Source organism: Carlito syrichta, unplaced genomic scaffold (genome assembly GCF_000164805.1).
Source record: "Carlito syrichta isolate Samal-C Ts95f unplaced genomic scaffold, Tarsius_syrichta-2.0.1 Scaffold306873, whole genome shotgun sequence".
Lineage (NCBI taxonomy): Eukaryota > Metazoa > Chordata > Mammalia > Primates > Tarsiidae > Carlito > Carlito syrichta.
In genome coordinates, this window is record NW_007250969.1 from 444,491 (window position 1) to 457,637 (window position 13,147).

General features: G+C 41.6%; 1 pseudogene; it reads left to right on the forward strand.

Moving 5' to 3' along the window:
- Nucleotides 1–2,394: 2,394 nt before the first annotated feature.
- Nucleotides 2,395–3,868, forward strand: LOC103265840 (annotated as a pseudogene).
- Nucleotides 3,869–13,147: the final 9,279 nt, after the last annotated feature.

Here is a 13,147-nt window from a genome sequence, read left to right on the forward strand (position 1 = left end):
GTCCCGAATTACAGTCCTTGAAATGTTTCAAGAAAGTTTCTTTAAGTGTACATTTCTTCATGTGTCAGGAATTTTCCCATCTTAGGCTTTTATGTCCTTCAGAGTCCTGTGATCGCCTCCCTTGTCCAGATGTCCTCGTTACTTTTCTCTTATCTTGCAGTGCTTGTTTCTAAAGAGAACTCAAAAGAAGTTTTTAGTAATGTTTCCCAGGCCCCCCAAGGTTGCTTTCTGTCTTTAGCTGATCTATCATAAAAGTGTCTGATTAGTATATTGTGAGTTTAGTGCAAACCCACTCTATAAATGTTAACTTAGAGTTTTAACTATTGAATTAAGTAAAAACCTTAACGATAATCTTTATCCTAAGTCAGTGAAAACAGTGTTATAAGTCACCTACATAACTCCAAGATAAGTGTTAGAACTTATAATGAATACACAATGGACTCACTATAAACTTGTTCTTCTAAAAATCCTTATGTCTAAACACTAAACTACATAATTCTAAATCAAATAAGGAGTGAATATACTTATATCATTTATTACTTAAGCAATATCTAGTAACTTATAACCAAGTGAAAGAAAGCATTCTTGATGTGCTTCAGAGTTTAACCCTTGCATATGTTAGAAAAGGCCAAGCAGCATAGTGGGAAATGGAAAAATGAACCATGACATTCTCAGGTTAGCTGTGAGTACTTCACATAAACATGCCATTTTCTTCTTCCACGACTGCACAGAATTCTTTGGTGGTATCAAACAGCAAAGGTGGAAGACAGAAGGGTCTCAGCTTCCTGGGCTCACCCTGCAGCCCGGGGTCTTCGGCCCACCAGGACCCTGTCAATCAGGTGGGCCTCCAGGCTGGCTCCCAACACCATCTATGGCACCATTTGGGCTCTGCTCCATTTGGACTTAGCTGCTTTTGGGTCTGATTGTGTTTGAGACAGGGTCTTAGGACTTTTTGCCCATTCCCCTCGGTGGGAATCAGTCTGAGAGTGTGCATTTGAATCTGTAACTGTGTGTGTGTGTGTGTGTGTGTGTGTGTGTCTGCGTCTGTTTTTATATATGACCCTATTATCCTGGAAGGCATACCAAGTTTTCTGTGTCTCAAGCTTGTTACATGTTGTTACCCATTTAAAACTAATAGGCAAATTACAGCAAAAAAATCTAGAACTTAAATGGTTAACTTACAATTGTAGAGTTAAGTAGAATCTTCTAAAACTCTATTTCTCTCTTCCTTTTCCTGCTTGCTTTGAAAGTGCTGTTATTAAGTTACTGGTGTTGGGATAAAATTCACTCTTTCAAGGTTACTTGGAAATTTTGTTTTTCTTGCACAGTTCAACCAGTTAAAGCTAAAACATAAACATTAAAAGCTTATTTAACACTAAAGAGATAAAAAGGGTAAAAAAAAAAGTTTAATACCCATAGAAACTGCTTTACCCACATTTTTGGTCCACAGCCTTTATTGGATTATCTATTATCAGGGCAAGCAAAGTTTAGCCATATGCACAGTTCCTGATTTTGTCAGAAATTTAGAACCAGCCATCATTCATAAAATGGTGAGTTTGTGATATTATCTCATGGCAAGAGTTCTGAGGTGAATGCTGTAGGATCTGGCTACAAGGTACTAATTTGGATTAAAAATGGAGGAGTACTCATAAATTAAGTAAAGAAGCCCATCTGTAATGCCACCTTCTAGAAAGAGATGCAACTGTGTAATAAGACTGGGCTAAGTAGAATCCTTTGCTACTCAGCTATAATTCAATTTTTAACTCATGATTTTTAATTATAATTCAGTTTTTAACTAACTGATAAGTTGGATCTTTATAATGATGTCTCCTCTGTATACATGTTAAATAAATTCACATACCTTGTCTCCTATTAATCAATCTGCCTCATGCCAGTGATTTTTTCCCCTAAACCTTCAGGGGGTTAACAACCATGGCCCCCACAGTTTGGCATCACAAACAGGAGGCACAAAGCATTTCTTCTCTTCTGGAAACCACAACGAAGAGAATCCAAAAGCCTGTTTTTTGCCAGCAAAGAAGTAAGGATTTCTTACCAACCAGGCTCCTGGCCTCTCTTGTCCTGTGCATTCCAATGAACAAAAGGTAAAAATCACTGTTTCATCTGCAATATTTTGATTTATTGTTTGATTTATGTGACTAGTCTAGCAATCATCAATGGTCAAAATACAGACTTAAAAAAAAAAAGATTTTAGAGATCTCTCACTCTAAACAATTGAGGAAAAGGTTAAATAAAAGAAAGATGTAATAGTGTCACAGCTAGAAGAAGAAGAGGAAGAGGAAGAGGAAGAAGAAACTCTTTTGTAAAAGAAACCCTACATCGGCCCCATCTCGAAGCAGCTTCTCGGCTCCTTCTCGGCTACTCCCCTGTTTCGGTCCGCCTGCCTCCACTCCAGTCTCCGCCATGTTCATCAGGGTAACCCAGAAGTCCTACAAGATGTCCACCTCTGTCCCCCGGGGCTTCAGCAGCCGCTCCTACACCAGCGGGCCCGCCACCCGCGTCAGCTCCTCAAGCTTCTCCCGGGCGGGCAGCAGCAGTAGCAGCTTCTGGGGCGACCTGGGCGCCGGCCTGGGCCTGGGTGGAGGCTACACAGGGGCTGGTGGCATCACAGCCGTCACCGTGAACCAGAGCCTGCTGAGCCCCCTTAAGTTGGAGGTGGACCCCAACATCCAGGCGGTGCGCACCCAGGAGAAAGAGCAGATAAGGACCCTCAACAAGTTTGCCTCCTTCATCGACAAGGTGCAGTTCTTGGAGCAGCAGAACAAAATGCTGGAGACCAAGTGGAGCCTCCTGCAGCAGCAGAAGACGGCCCGTAGCAACATGGACAACATGTTCGAGAGTTACATCAACAACCTCCGGCGGCAGCTGGACACGCTGGGCCAGGAGGAGCTGAAGCTGGAGGCGGAGCTGGGCAACATGCAGGGCCTGGTGGGGGACTTCAAGGACAAGTACGAGGATAAAATCAACAAGCGGACAGAGATGGAGAATGAATTCGTCCTCACCAAGAAGGATGTGGATGAAGCTTACATGAACTAGGTGGAGCTGGAGTCTCGCCTGGAGGGGCTGACTGACGAGATCCACTTCCTCAGGCAGCCGTATGAGGAGGAGATCCGTGAGCTGCAGTCTCAGATCTCGGACACATCCGTGGTCCTGTCCATGGACAACAGCCGCTCCCTGGACAGGGACGGCATCATCGCTGAGGTCCGCGCCCAGTACGAAGAGATCGCCAACCGCAGCGGGGCCGAGGCCAAGAGCATGTACCAGACCAAGTACGAGGAGCTGCAGACGCTGGCCGGGAAGCATGGGGATGACTTGCGTCGCACCAAGACGGAGATCTCCGAGATGAACCGCAACAGCAGCTGGCTGCAGGCTGAGATCGAGGGTCTTAAAGGCCAGAGGGCTTCCCTGGAGGTCGCCATCGCAGATGCAGAGCAGCGTGGGAAGATGGCCGTTAAGGACGCCAACAACAAGCTGGCCGAGCTGGAGGCCGCCCTGCAGCGGGCCAAGCAGGACGTGGCGCGGCGGCTGGCGCGAGTACCAGGAGCTCGTGAACGTCAAGCTGGCCTTGGACATCGAGATCGCCACCTGCCGGAAGCTGCTGGAGGGCGAGGAGAGCCGGCTGGAGTCTGGCGTGCAGAGCAAGAGTATCCATACCAAGGCCACCAGTGGCTACGCAGGTGGCCTGAGCTCACCCTATGGCTCTGGCCTCAGCTACGGCTTTGGCTTTGGCTCTGGTGGGGGCTCCAGCACCTTCAGCCGCACCAGCTCCTCCAGGGCCGTGGTGGTGAAGAAGATCGAGACCCGTGATGGGAAACTGGTGTCTGAGTCCTCTGATGTCCTGCCCAAGTGAACGGCAACCGCAGCCCCTCCCAGTCTGCCCCCTCCTGGGACCGCCCCAGAGCCTGTGAGGGAGATGGCTTTGCAGGTTTAGCCTAGGGGGCGGGAACCCCTCCTGAGACTCAGCCCTAGCCCTCAGCCCACTCCTGGGGGGAGTTTACTGCCTGGGGTACCCCCCTCTTGTCCGTGTCCCCAGTTAAGAACTAATTCGATTGTGTTTGGGGTTTTTCCTCCCAAATAAAACTTCAGCTAACTCTGCCAAAAAAAAAAAAAAAAGTAAGAAACTTACATCTTTAAGAAAATATCCATTTATAAGAGTATTTTGTCTCTGCATCTAAACTACTAGGAACTTTATGGGAAAATAATGGCTTAAAGTTTTATAGCAAACCTTACTTTGTTTAAATGTAAGTTATATGCCTCTGACATGTAAATGTTCTGTCTTTTTACCAAAGTCTTGTCTTTGGAGAAGCAAATTTAGAGCTGCTCCTTCACAGTTGTTTAGGGCATAGAACAAATATTCAAGAGCAGGATAGTCTAATGTGGGAAAATAACTTTTTAAAAATTGGCAATAAAAAATCTTATAAATCTATAAAATCTGCTTCTATTTGTATGTCTATTTGTCTATGCATCTCCAAAATATATTAAAGCCCTAATTGAGATAAAATATTTTATCAGAAAATAGAAACATTAACTCTAATGTATTTTAATTCACATAAATTTAGTAATTTTTAGTAAATAAAAATAATTTAAAATTATTAACAAAATAGAAACATCTTCAGAACTCATTTTGTCTAAGTCCATTGGTCAGATACTACCTCTGCCTTATGTTTAAGATATAAAACTTTTCTTCTGTAATACTTGCTTAAGTATTTGCTTAAGCTGTCTACAAACTATTTCTTTGGATTTGAGCCTTTAAGTTATAACACGGTTTAGCCCCAGGCATTGTCTTTTGCTCTGAACTGTGCATCTGATACATAATTAAAACTGCTTACCTCCTAGGTTTTCCACTAAAAATGTCAAATTACTATGTGGTTTTTTTGTGATAAATGAAAAATTATAAGAAATACATAAATATGTATTATTATTAAAAGAAAAATAATTATTGGCTAATTCCAATGTTACTTAAAATTAATTTATAAAGTAGGGTAAAAAAAAAGAACCAGACCCGCCTGGGCAGCGAGACCTCATCTCTATAATAAATTAAAAAATCAGCCGGGCATGGTAGCGCATGCCTGTAATTCCAGTTACTTGGAAGGCTGAGGCAGAAGGATCGCCGGAGTCCAGCAGGTCGGAGCGGCCACTGCACTCCAGTCTGGGTGACAGAGTGAGACTCCAACTCAAAAAAAAAAAAAAAAGAACCAGTAAATAGGAAAAAGATGTAGAGAAAGTTATAGATATCAAGATGTATTTTTGGTAAGGAAGGTTATGAAAAAAGAAAATAATTTTATATGAAAAAGGATCTTGTATAGTAAATTTTTGTCCTAAAATAAAATAATTGGCTATTTAGGAAAGAGGGAAGTATAGGACAAAAAAAACAAGTCCAAGCCTGTGGTAGATGGTAAAAATATTATTTATCATGATCTTTCTAAATATTTGTCTGCTGTGCTAGAACAAAGTTTTCTTAAGGTATTTACTTCCTCTTTATAAACTTACAAGAGGTTTTTGACTTTTAATTTCATAACCTGTTTCTTTCTGAAAACTTTCCAGACTCTATCTCAGAAGTTCAACTTTTGCTGTATCTCACTTCTTTCACGTTTTACTCTCCATAAGAGGCCTGTAGGGAAAGAGTTATTTAATAATTTTGCCTCTGTTTGATATCAGAAAATTTAAATGTTAAGCTACCTGTGAACTTCCTCTTCCTATTATTGTACAGGGTTTATGACTACTTTATTTAAAACATTGCAAATTACTTGTGCTTTGTTTTATCACCAGAATTTTAAAACAGGCCTGTTCAATCACACTGGGCCAAGCTGTTTTGCATTGACAGTGTACTTCTGCTAAAGCTGTACAATACCAAGCACTCTCCCTCTAGATCGAGGGACTATTGCAGAAGCAGTGGGTACATGAGATTGTAAGGGCCAGTTAGGGGAGATAAAAACAGTTCATAACCTCCATCAAAGGATATACAGGTTCCTAAATAGCTGGATGGCTCAGCACACAAAACGTATAGGTAAGTCAATTTTGTAATCTTGCTTTTGGGCTTCTGCTTTTGGTTCTCATAAAGATTTTAAGGGTTGATGAGTGCCTGCCCATCTCCATTTCTGTATGGCCTAGAAAATTTAATTTTCTATAAGTCTCTTGACTCTAAGTCCTTTGGCTGTAAGTGTCCCCCCGAGGGACGTAATGGATCCATGGCAGGTAGCCACACCACCCTGGTAACAATGGACCCCATTCTGACCATGGGAACCCAGACAAATCTTAAAAACTTGACCATGGTAGGACAGGAGGTCAGACATCTCTCATTAAGAACTTGACCATGGTAGGACAGCCTCCCTTTTGTAGTTTAGATACAACACCTGAGCAGCATTAATATCAACCTTAGTCAGCAGGAAGTATTCAGATCAAATACATCACCCACTCTTTCTAGAAATGGAAAGGAATTGGGAAGTTGTAACCAAGTACTGTAGCCTTAAAGTGTATTTTAAAGTTTTTTTTCACTCTCTCTTTCCTAGAAACTTCTTTTTTCCCTTCATGTACCTGACACTCCCTTGTACCATATATACTGATTGTATGTTTGCTTAGAGATTCAGGGGCTAATCTTAAAATAGCCTGACTCCAGGACCCTTCCACTTGGGAGAAATCACAAGACAGTTGATCCACAACCTGACTGCAGCTGAGATAACACCAACCAGACTTCTGGGAGGACTACCACTCAAGATAAACCATCAAGACACATCCTGTGCCACACCTGCAAGTTCCCCCACACCAAATTTCCCCCTTTAAACCCTTAGACTGAGCCTAAAAATCTGAAAGGGTTTCTTTGAGGAATGAGCCTGGCCATTTCTCCATCTTTTGGCATTGGAATAAAATCCCCTTCCTTTCATTGTATCTTGTGCTTGTTCATTTCAGTGTACAATCGATGAGTGACCAAAATTCCATCAGTTATACTTATTGGCTGGACACCCCCAGCCTGCCTTTCTGGCAGCCCATCTTCTCACTGGTGGGAATTGAGTATAGTACTTTGAAAATTAGAAACTTAGACTTCAACCATCTAAGAAAAGAGCTGCTGTAGTCTTGAAAATGTAAAACCTTCTCCAGGAAACTAATGGTTCATCTCCTCTGGCCGATAATAAGTACAATCCTGAGGCTTCCTCACTTGAGTTTCACCAACAGGGCTGGCTATGTTAGCAAATCTGATTAGAGGCTGTGATCATAGAGTTTGGATTTACCCTTGCCTCTCTCATCTCTCTAATAGGGAAACATTGAAGGATAAGTGCAGCATTTTAGATTTCCCCCAAAAGTTTTTAGGAGCCAGAGCAGTGGTCAGTCTGGAGTCAGGGTCTGTGATTTCACTTGCTAAGTGAAGAGTGGGACAACTTCTGACAGGTGATAGCGAAACTATTTCTCCCAGTGATGCCACGTGGGATGAGAGTGGTGTAACACTGGGCTTGAAGAGAAATGTCCCCAGAACCCAGATTGTAGGATTTTAGTGCTGAAGTGAGTTGTTCTCCATCTAGTACCAACAAACACTGCCTAGCCAACAGAAAATGAAAAAGAGCCAGAAGATGAAATTCAGTTCACCAAGAGAGGATTCCAAAAACTATTCACCAAAAGCAGTCAGAGTCAGATAGCAAAACAGGGGAATGTAGCCAGACATCACTACACCATGGAGCTCAGAACAAGCCGATCATGGAAAAACTCAGAGGAATCTAGAACAATGACTCAGAGTTACATGTTGTTATCCACAGTGTCTGGCTTGGTCTACTGATTTAAAGAGCTGGGTGAAGAGTGACACCTGAAACAGAGTGTCAATACAAAAGTACTATTTCCTGTCTTCCCCACACCATCTCTCCTTTTTTCTTCTTCTCCCTTGGCATTAAACATGGGACCACCATTGCCAAAAAAGCAAACATTTTAGGCAAATCAAGTTAAGACGTTATATGGGAGCGAAGGCTCTCTGTGTCACACCGTGTAGGTACCTGCCCTCATGCTGATGCCTGGGGCTGGCCATTTCCAGCAGTTATTCTCCGTTCCTCAGAGCTATCCTCCCTTCCTCAGAATCCCAGGACTCACCAGTGGATCTCATTTAGTGAATTTGTGTCTAACATGGACAGTTATTTGACCTTCATGCATGAAGACTTGTCTCCATGTGTTACCAGAAGCTGTGAAGGGAAGGAACATGGTCTCCCAAATCTATCAGCTATTGAAAGAGAAGAGACTCATTTAGCAATTTAAGATCAATCCATCACATTCCTGCTATTCAGGCTGCAATGAAAATGGAGAAAAATGGATGTCAGTGTAAAATGGGCCTGGGATTTCTGACATCCTTGAACGACGACCTTGTAGAATAGTGACCACATGGGCAGTCATTATCTTTAACAGTGATTGAATTTTTCACAAAAGCCTGAAATCAAAAGACAACTTACACCCTTTCACAAAAGACCCACTTATATGCTGATCCACTTGTTTGGTGCCACATCTAAAGATATACTAATTGCTCTCCTGCTGAGAGTTGGTACGTGTCTTGTTGGGCCTATTAGGCAAGGTGGACAATGAACTGTGATGGTAATGGCATTCTCTGCTTTCCTTCTCATTCTTGGACTTTATATTTAATGATAGAGTATCAAGCAAAATATCAAATTATCAAACTAGTTTTGGACGTCATCTGAAATAGAATATGGAGACTTCATCTGCTTCTATCACTCCCCCAAATACTAACAGTGATTACCTCTGGAAGTTGAGAATATGGTTGGTTTATATATTTTTATATATTTTTTATTGTTTATATTTTCTCTAGATATCCTAAATTTCCCAATAAGTATATACTATTTTAATAATGTTTTTAAAAGAGCAACTTACTTATAAAAGAAGGAGGGGCGATAGAAAGGGAATACAAATGCCTCTGCAATAAGAGAGAAAAATGGACAACACATAACCACATTTGCTGGAAGAAAGCCTAACAATCTAAACGTGGCAGACCAGGTTCATTGCCACCTTTTCCCTACATCTATAGTCCTGATATTCATTCCTACATTTTCTTGTAGCTCTGTGAGGCCCAGTAACTCCTGTTTTCTTTTATTCTCTCTATCAAAAGAAGACACAAAGTGGGCAGTGAAGGACAGCAAGAAGAGAGTGGGTTCTGGGGGGTTCTGTTCATCCTTCCCACCTCTGGCAACAGATGTGCATTCTTCTGCACTCCTGCCACAGAAAGGGACAGGTGCCCACTGACAGGCACGCCATCTCCTACAGGAAAGCTCTTTGCCAGGAGCTCTGCACTGATGTTTCCATTAGCCCTCCTTGCCTGTCTCCCAGATGCACAGAGAACAGTAACATCCAGACCTACAGATTCTGTGTCTGTTTTAAAAGCTGATGTTTCTTGGTTGAATTTTACCCATCTCATCCATAAGACTCCTCAGCCTCCGAACCTTTGTCCAGGTGAAAAACCCCTAGCATCATCCTCAGAGCTTTGTACCCGAGGAAAGAGAGCTTCTCTTCTCAAATACTGATTTTAGTTAAAAGTCAAAGCCCTGGCTGTGGCTTTGAAGGCCCTTCATCATCCGTGTGCGGTTTAGAATTTCAGCTTTACTCTGACTTCACTCATCTGACATTTCATTTTACAGACTAGGAGCAACTGCCTGACTTCACCATGTGCTTTTATACCTCTGTCTTTGCTGGATTTTCCCCTTTTGGCCAAGAATACAGCCCCTTTGCACTGCACTCCAGTCTGGGCAAAAGAGTGAGACTCCAACTCAAAAAAAAAAAAAAAAAACGAAAATTTCTACTCATCCATCTATATCCAAAGTTCTCAGCTTTCTCCCAGATCCGAAGAGTAGTCCCTCCCTCCTTAGGACTCTCACTGTACTTTCTCTCTGTGTGCAGGTTATCACATTTCTGTATAACTGGCTGTTTATTTGCTTTCTCAAATTTCTAGACCTTATGGTTCACAAAGAAAAAGTACTCATTCATCTCTATGTTCTCTGTAGTCAGTCACATAGCAGCTATTGTCTAAATGTTTGATGTATGAATAAATGTTTGCTTCTGTCAGGTCTTCTAATGCCATAAGATCATGTACCCAAGTCTAATACAAATGGAATTTATTGACTTGTTTGTTTCTAATGCCTTCCACTATGGCTTTTTTTTTTTTAAGAAAGCAAATAATTGTAAATTTAAGCAAATAAAACAAATCCTGCTGAGTATATGTTTTTCCACCAACAAACAAGTAGGCATCGAACCATTATTTTGAGGCTATTTGTATATTGGGTCCTGGATATGTATTGTTTTAGGCAAGAAAGAGAAGGAGCATATTGTCTATGTAGGGAGAAAGAGCTGAGACAGACGACTTAGATTTGTATTTATTTGGTTAATTAAGATTAGTAAGGTGAATCTGATTCACATTGTGCTTAGCAGTATCTGTCTGTAAAGTGCATTAGTTCAGGGATAAGAGTCATCTGTATGCATGGGAACACCAGGACAAAGCTTAAGGAAGAAGCTTAGCTGGGCAGTAGCCACTCCTGAAAGTGTCAAGCCTCATATACATACATGTGTGCAAGAATGTGTGTGTCCATACTTCAGAAAGGAGGAAGCATTTATTTTCTCTATTAGATGCTGTCTTTAGCACACCTGTGACAACTCATGCTCAGCAAATAAATTTGCTTCAGCAGAGTTCTCAACCTCAGCACTCCTGACATTCTGGATGGAGTAATTCTTTGTGTTGGGGTTATCCTGTGCAGTTAGAATGTTTAGCATCGTCCATGGTCTCTACCTAGAGCACCCTCCCCTCTCTTTAGCCCCATCTTGACAATCAAAATTTTCTTTCACAGTGTCCATTATCCTCTGTGGAAAAAAAATCTCTAAGGTCCAATCTCAGCAAATGTGCTTTTTAGACTTGTTTTGGGAAATATTTTTATGTTTTTGTTAGGATTCTTGAGAGGAGGAGAGTGAAGAAGAGTGAGAAAGACAGAGAGAGAGAGTGAGGAGGGAGAGAGAAGGAAAGAGAGAGAGAAGGAGAAAGGAAGAGAGGGAGAGGGAGAGAGGGAGGGAGGAGAGGGAGAGGGAGACAGAGAGAGGGAAAGAACATGGACTACCAGAAAGATAACTCCTAAAGAGTCAGGGTTTTTGTTTTGTAAGTAGCTAGTATTAGGAAAAAGAGGAAAACACACTAGTCATTGTCTATTTCTTAGTGTTTATTACTCACCCAAGATGAGCCAATAATACTCCAGTGATATTAAAATTGTACCCAAGGCCATTGAATATGACTTCAAATTAAGCTTTGGAAATATTCCTAGCAACACGTTTAATTAACTAGGATACTTGGCTTATATTAAATCTACATCAACTAATATTAAAAACATATATATTGAGGTTTAACAGCACCAGGAGAGCTCAGGATCTGATTGTGATGTTATTCATCTCAATGCACAGGTTCACTGAATCTTTGCAAATTGAGCATTGGAGACTAGAATATTACCATTGATTTGGAAAGCAAAGTGGGGAAAGTTAAGTTCTATGTAACAATGTTTATATTCTAAGCAATGCTCAGAATGAGCTATATACAGAGATTGGGAGACCACTGACTGCAGTATCCTTCCTCAAAATGTGTGAGTCTCACTTCCTCAAGTAAATACCAACCAACCATAGAAGTACAATGACTATGTGGTGCTACTTTCTTCATTTAGAGGAGGAAATCTTGCCCCGCTGGCAAAGTTCAGTTCAACATCCATGATTTTCACTAAGGCTACCCTTTTTTGATCTGAGCTTAGAGGAAGGAAAAGAGACAAGGATCTGGAAGGAATTTGTCCCACCTAAGATGGGGTAGGTATTCGACAGTAGGACTGGGAAGATTACCAGGACAGGGAAGATGGTGGCAGATGGAGAGACATGGCCTAAAGAGTTTCTTTTAATGTTCCATCCAACAACTATGCCAGATAGTATATGTAATGTGATCTATAAGATCCAAATTTTATGGTGTAAGCCCTCTTAACGATAGCATTCTTTCATATTTTGCTTCACTGTGAAACTTCAACCATCTTACTCATCCCATTCATATGCTGTCATCGACTGCTCAATAATAGTGCCTTGTGTGTTAGTTTTTCCTTCCCCAAATATTACAAGATTCCAGAAGATCAGATTAGGGAGGAGGTGGAACCAGTGAGAAAGGCCATTTCTGCCCCCAATTCCTCTCTGGGTTGCATGCTTCCTCAGGAATCCCTGGTCCCTGCTCCCTGGAAGTACCCATGGACTTGCCAGGCTTACAAACATGAGTCCCCATGGAGGGTGCTGGGATCTCATTTCTGAGCCCACGTTGGTCATGAAGTCCCCATTTCTCAGCCTGTGCCCACTTGGCAGAACCTGAGAATATCAAAATACTGTGCTTTAGCAAAGTCTTGATGCCATCCTCAACACTCATCTGCCAGCATGCCATTCTACCATGGGGTGCCTGCCAGGATGTTCTTCTAGACCTGCACCATTCCTAAGACTCTGACAAGCCACAATTATTTTTTTTAAAAAAATACAACAGCGCCTGTGGGTTTTTCCTTCTGATTACAAGGGACAACGTATTTTTCTGTCAATAAATTCCTACAAACCTGCTTCTTTTTTTTTCCTGAATGATGTTGCTACTTCACTACTCATCAATCAGTGTTTCAACTCATTCGACCCTGGCAAGATCGATATGGCTACGTGCAGGTTTGACTACTCCACCAAAGTAAGCAAGTATATTTATGTTTGCCTGCCAATCAGAAGAGAGGACCTGGTTGACTCATAGTCTTTTCGTCTTCCTTTCCTTTAAGCAAAATAATATGTAATTAGTCAATACTTTGCATTTGATATAATGTACTGGTGCTAGAGAGTGATGGTAGAAAAGCAGACAAGGGTAAAAGTTATCAGAAAACATGGAAGAATAATAAAGACACTTAATAGTATGTCTTTTTTGAATTTGCCATTCTCACATCTTATCAAATAAGATAAATGTTCCCAATGTGACTGCATTGGTTCTTCATAGAAACAGAACCAACAGGATATAGAGATCAATAAAGATGTGTAGGAAAAGATTTGTTACGGGAATTGGCTCATGTGACTATGACAGCTGTGAAGTCCCACAATATGCTGTCAACAAACTGGAAAATTAAGAAGC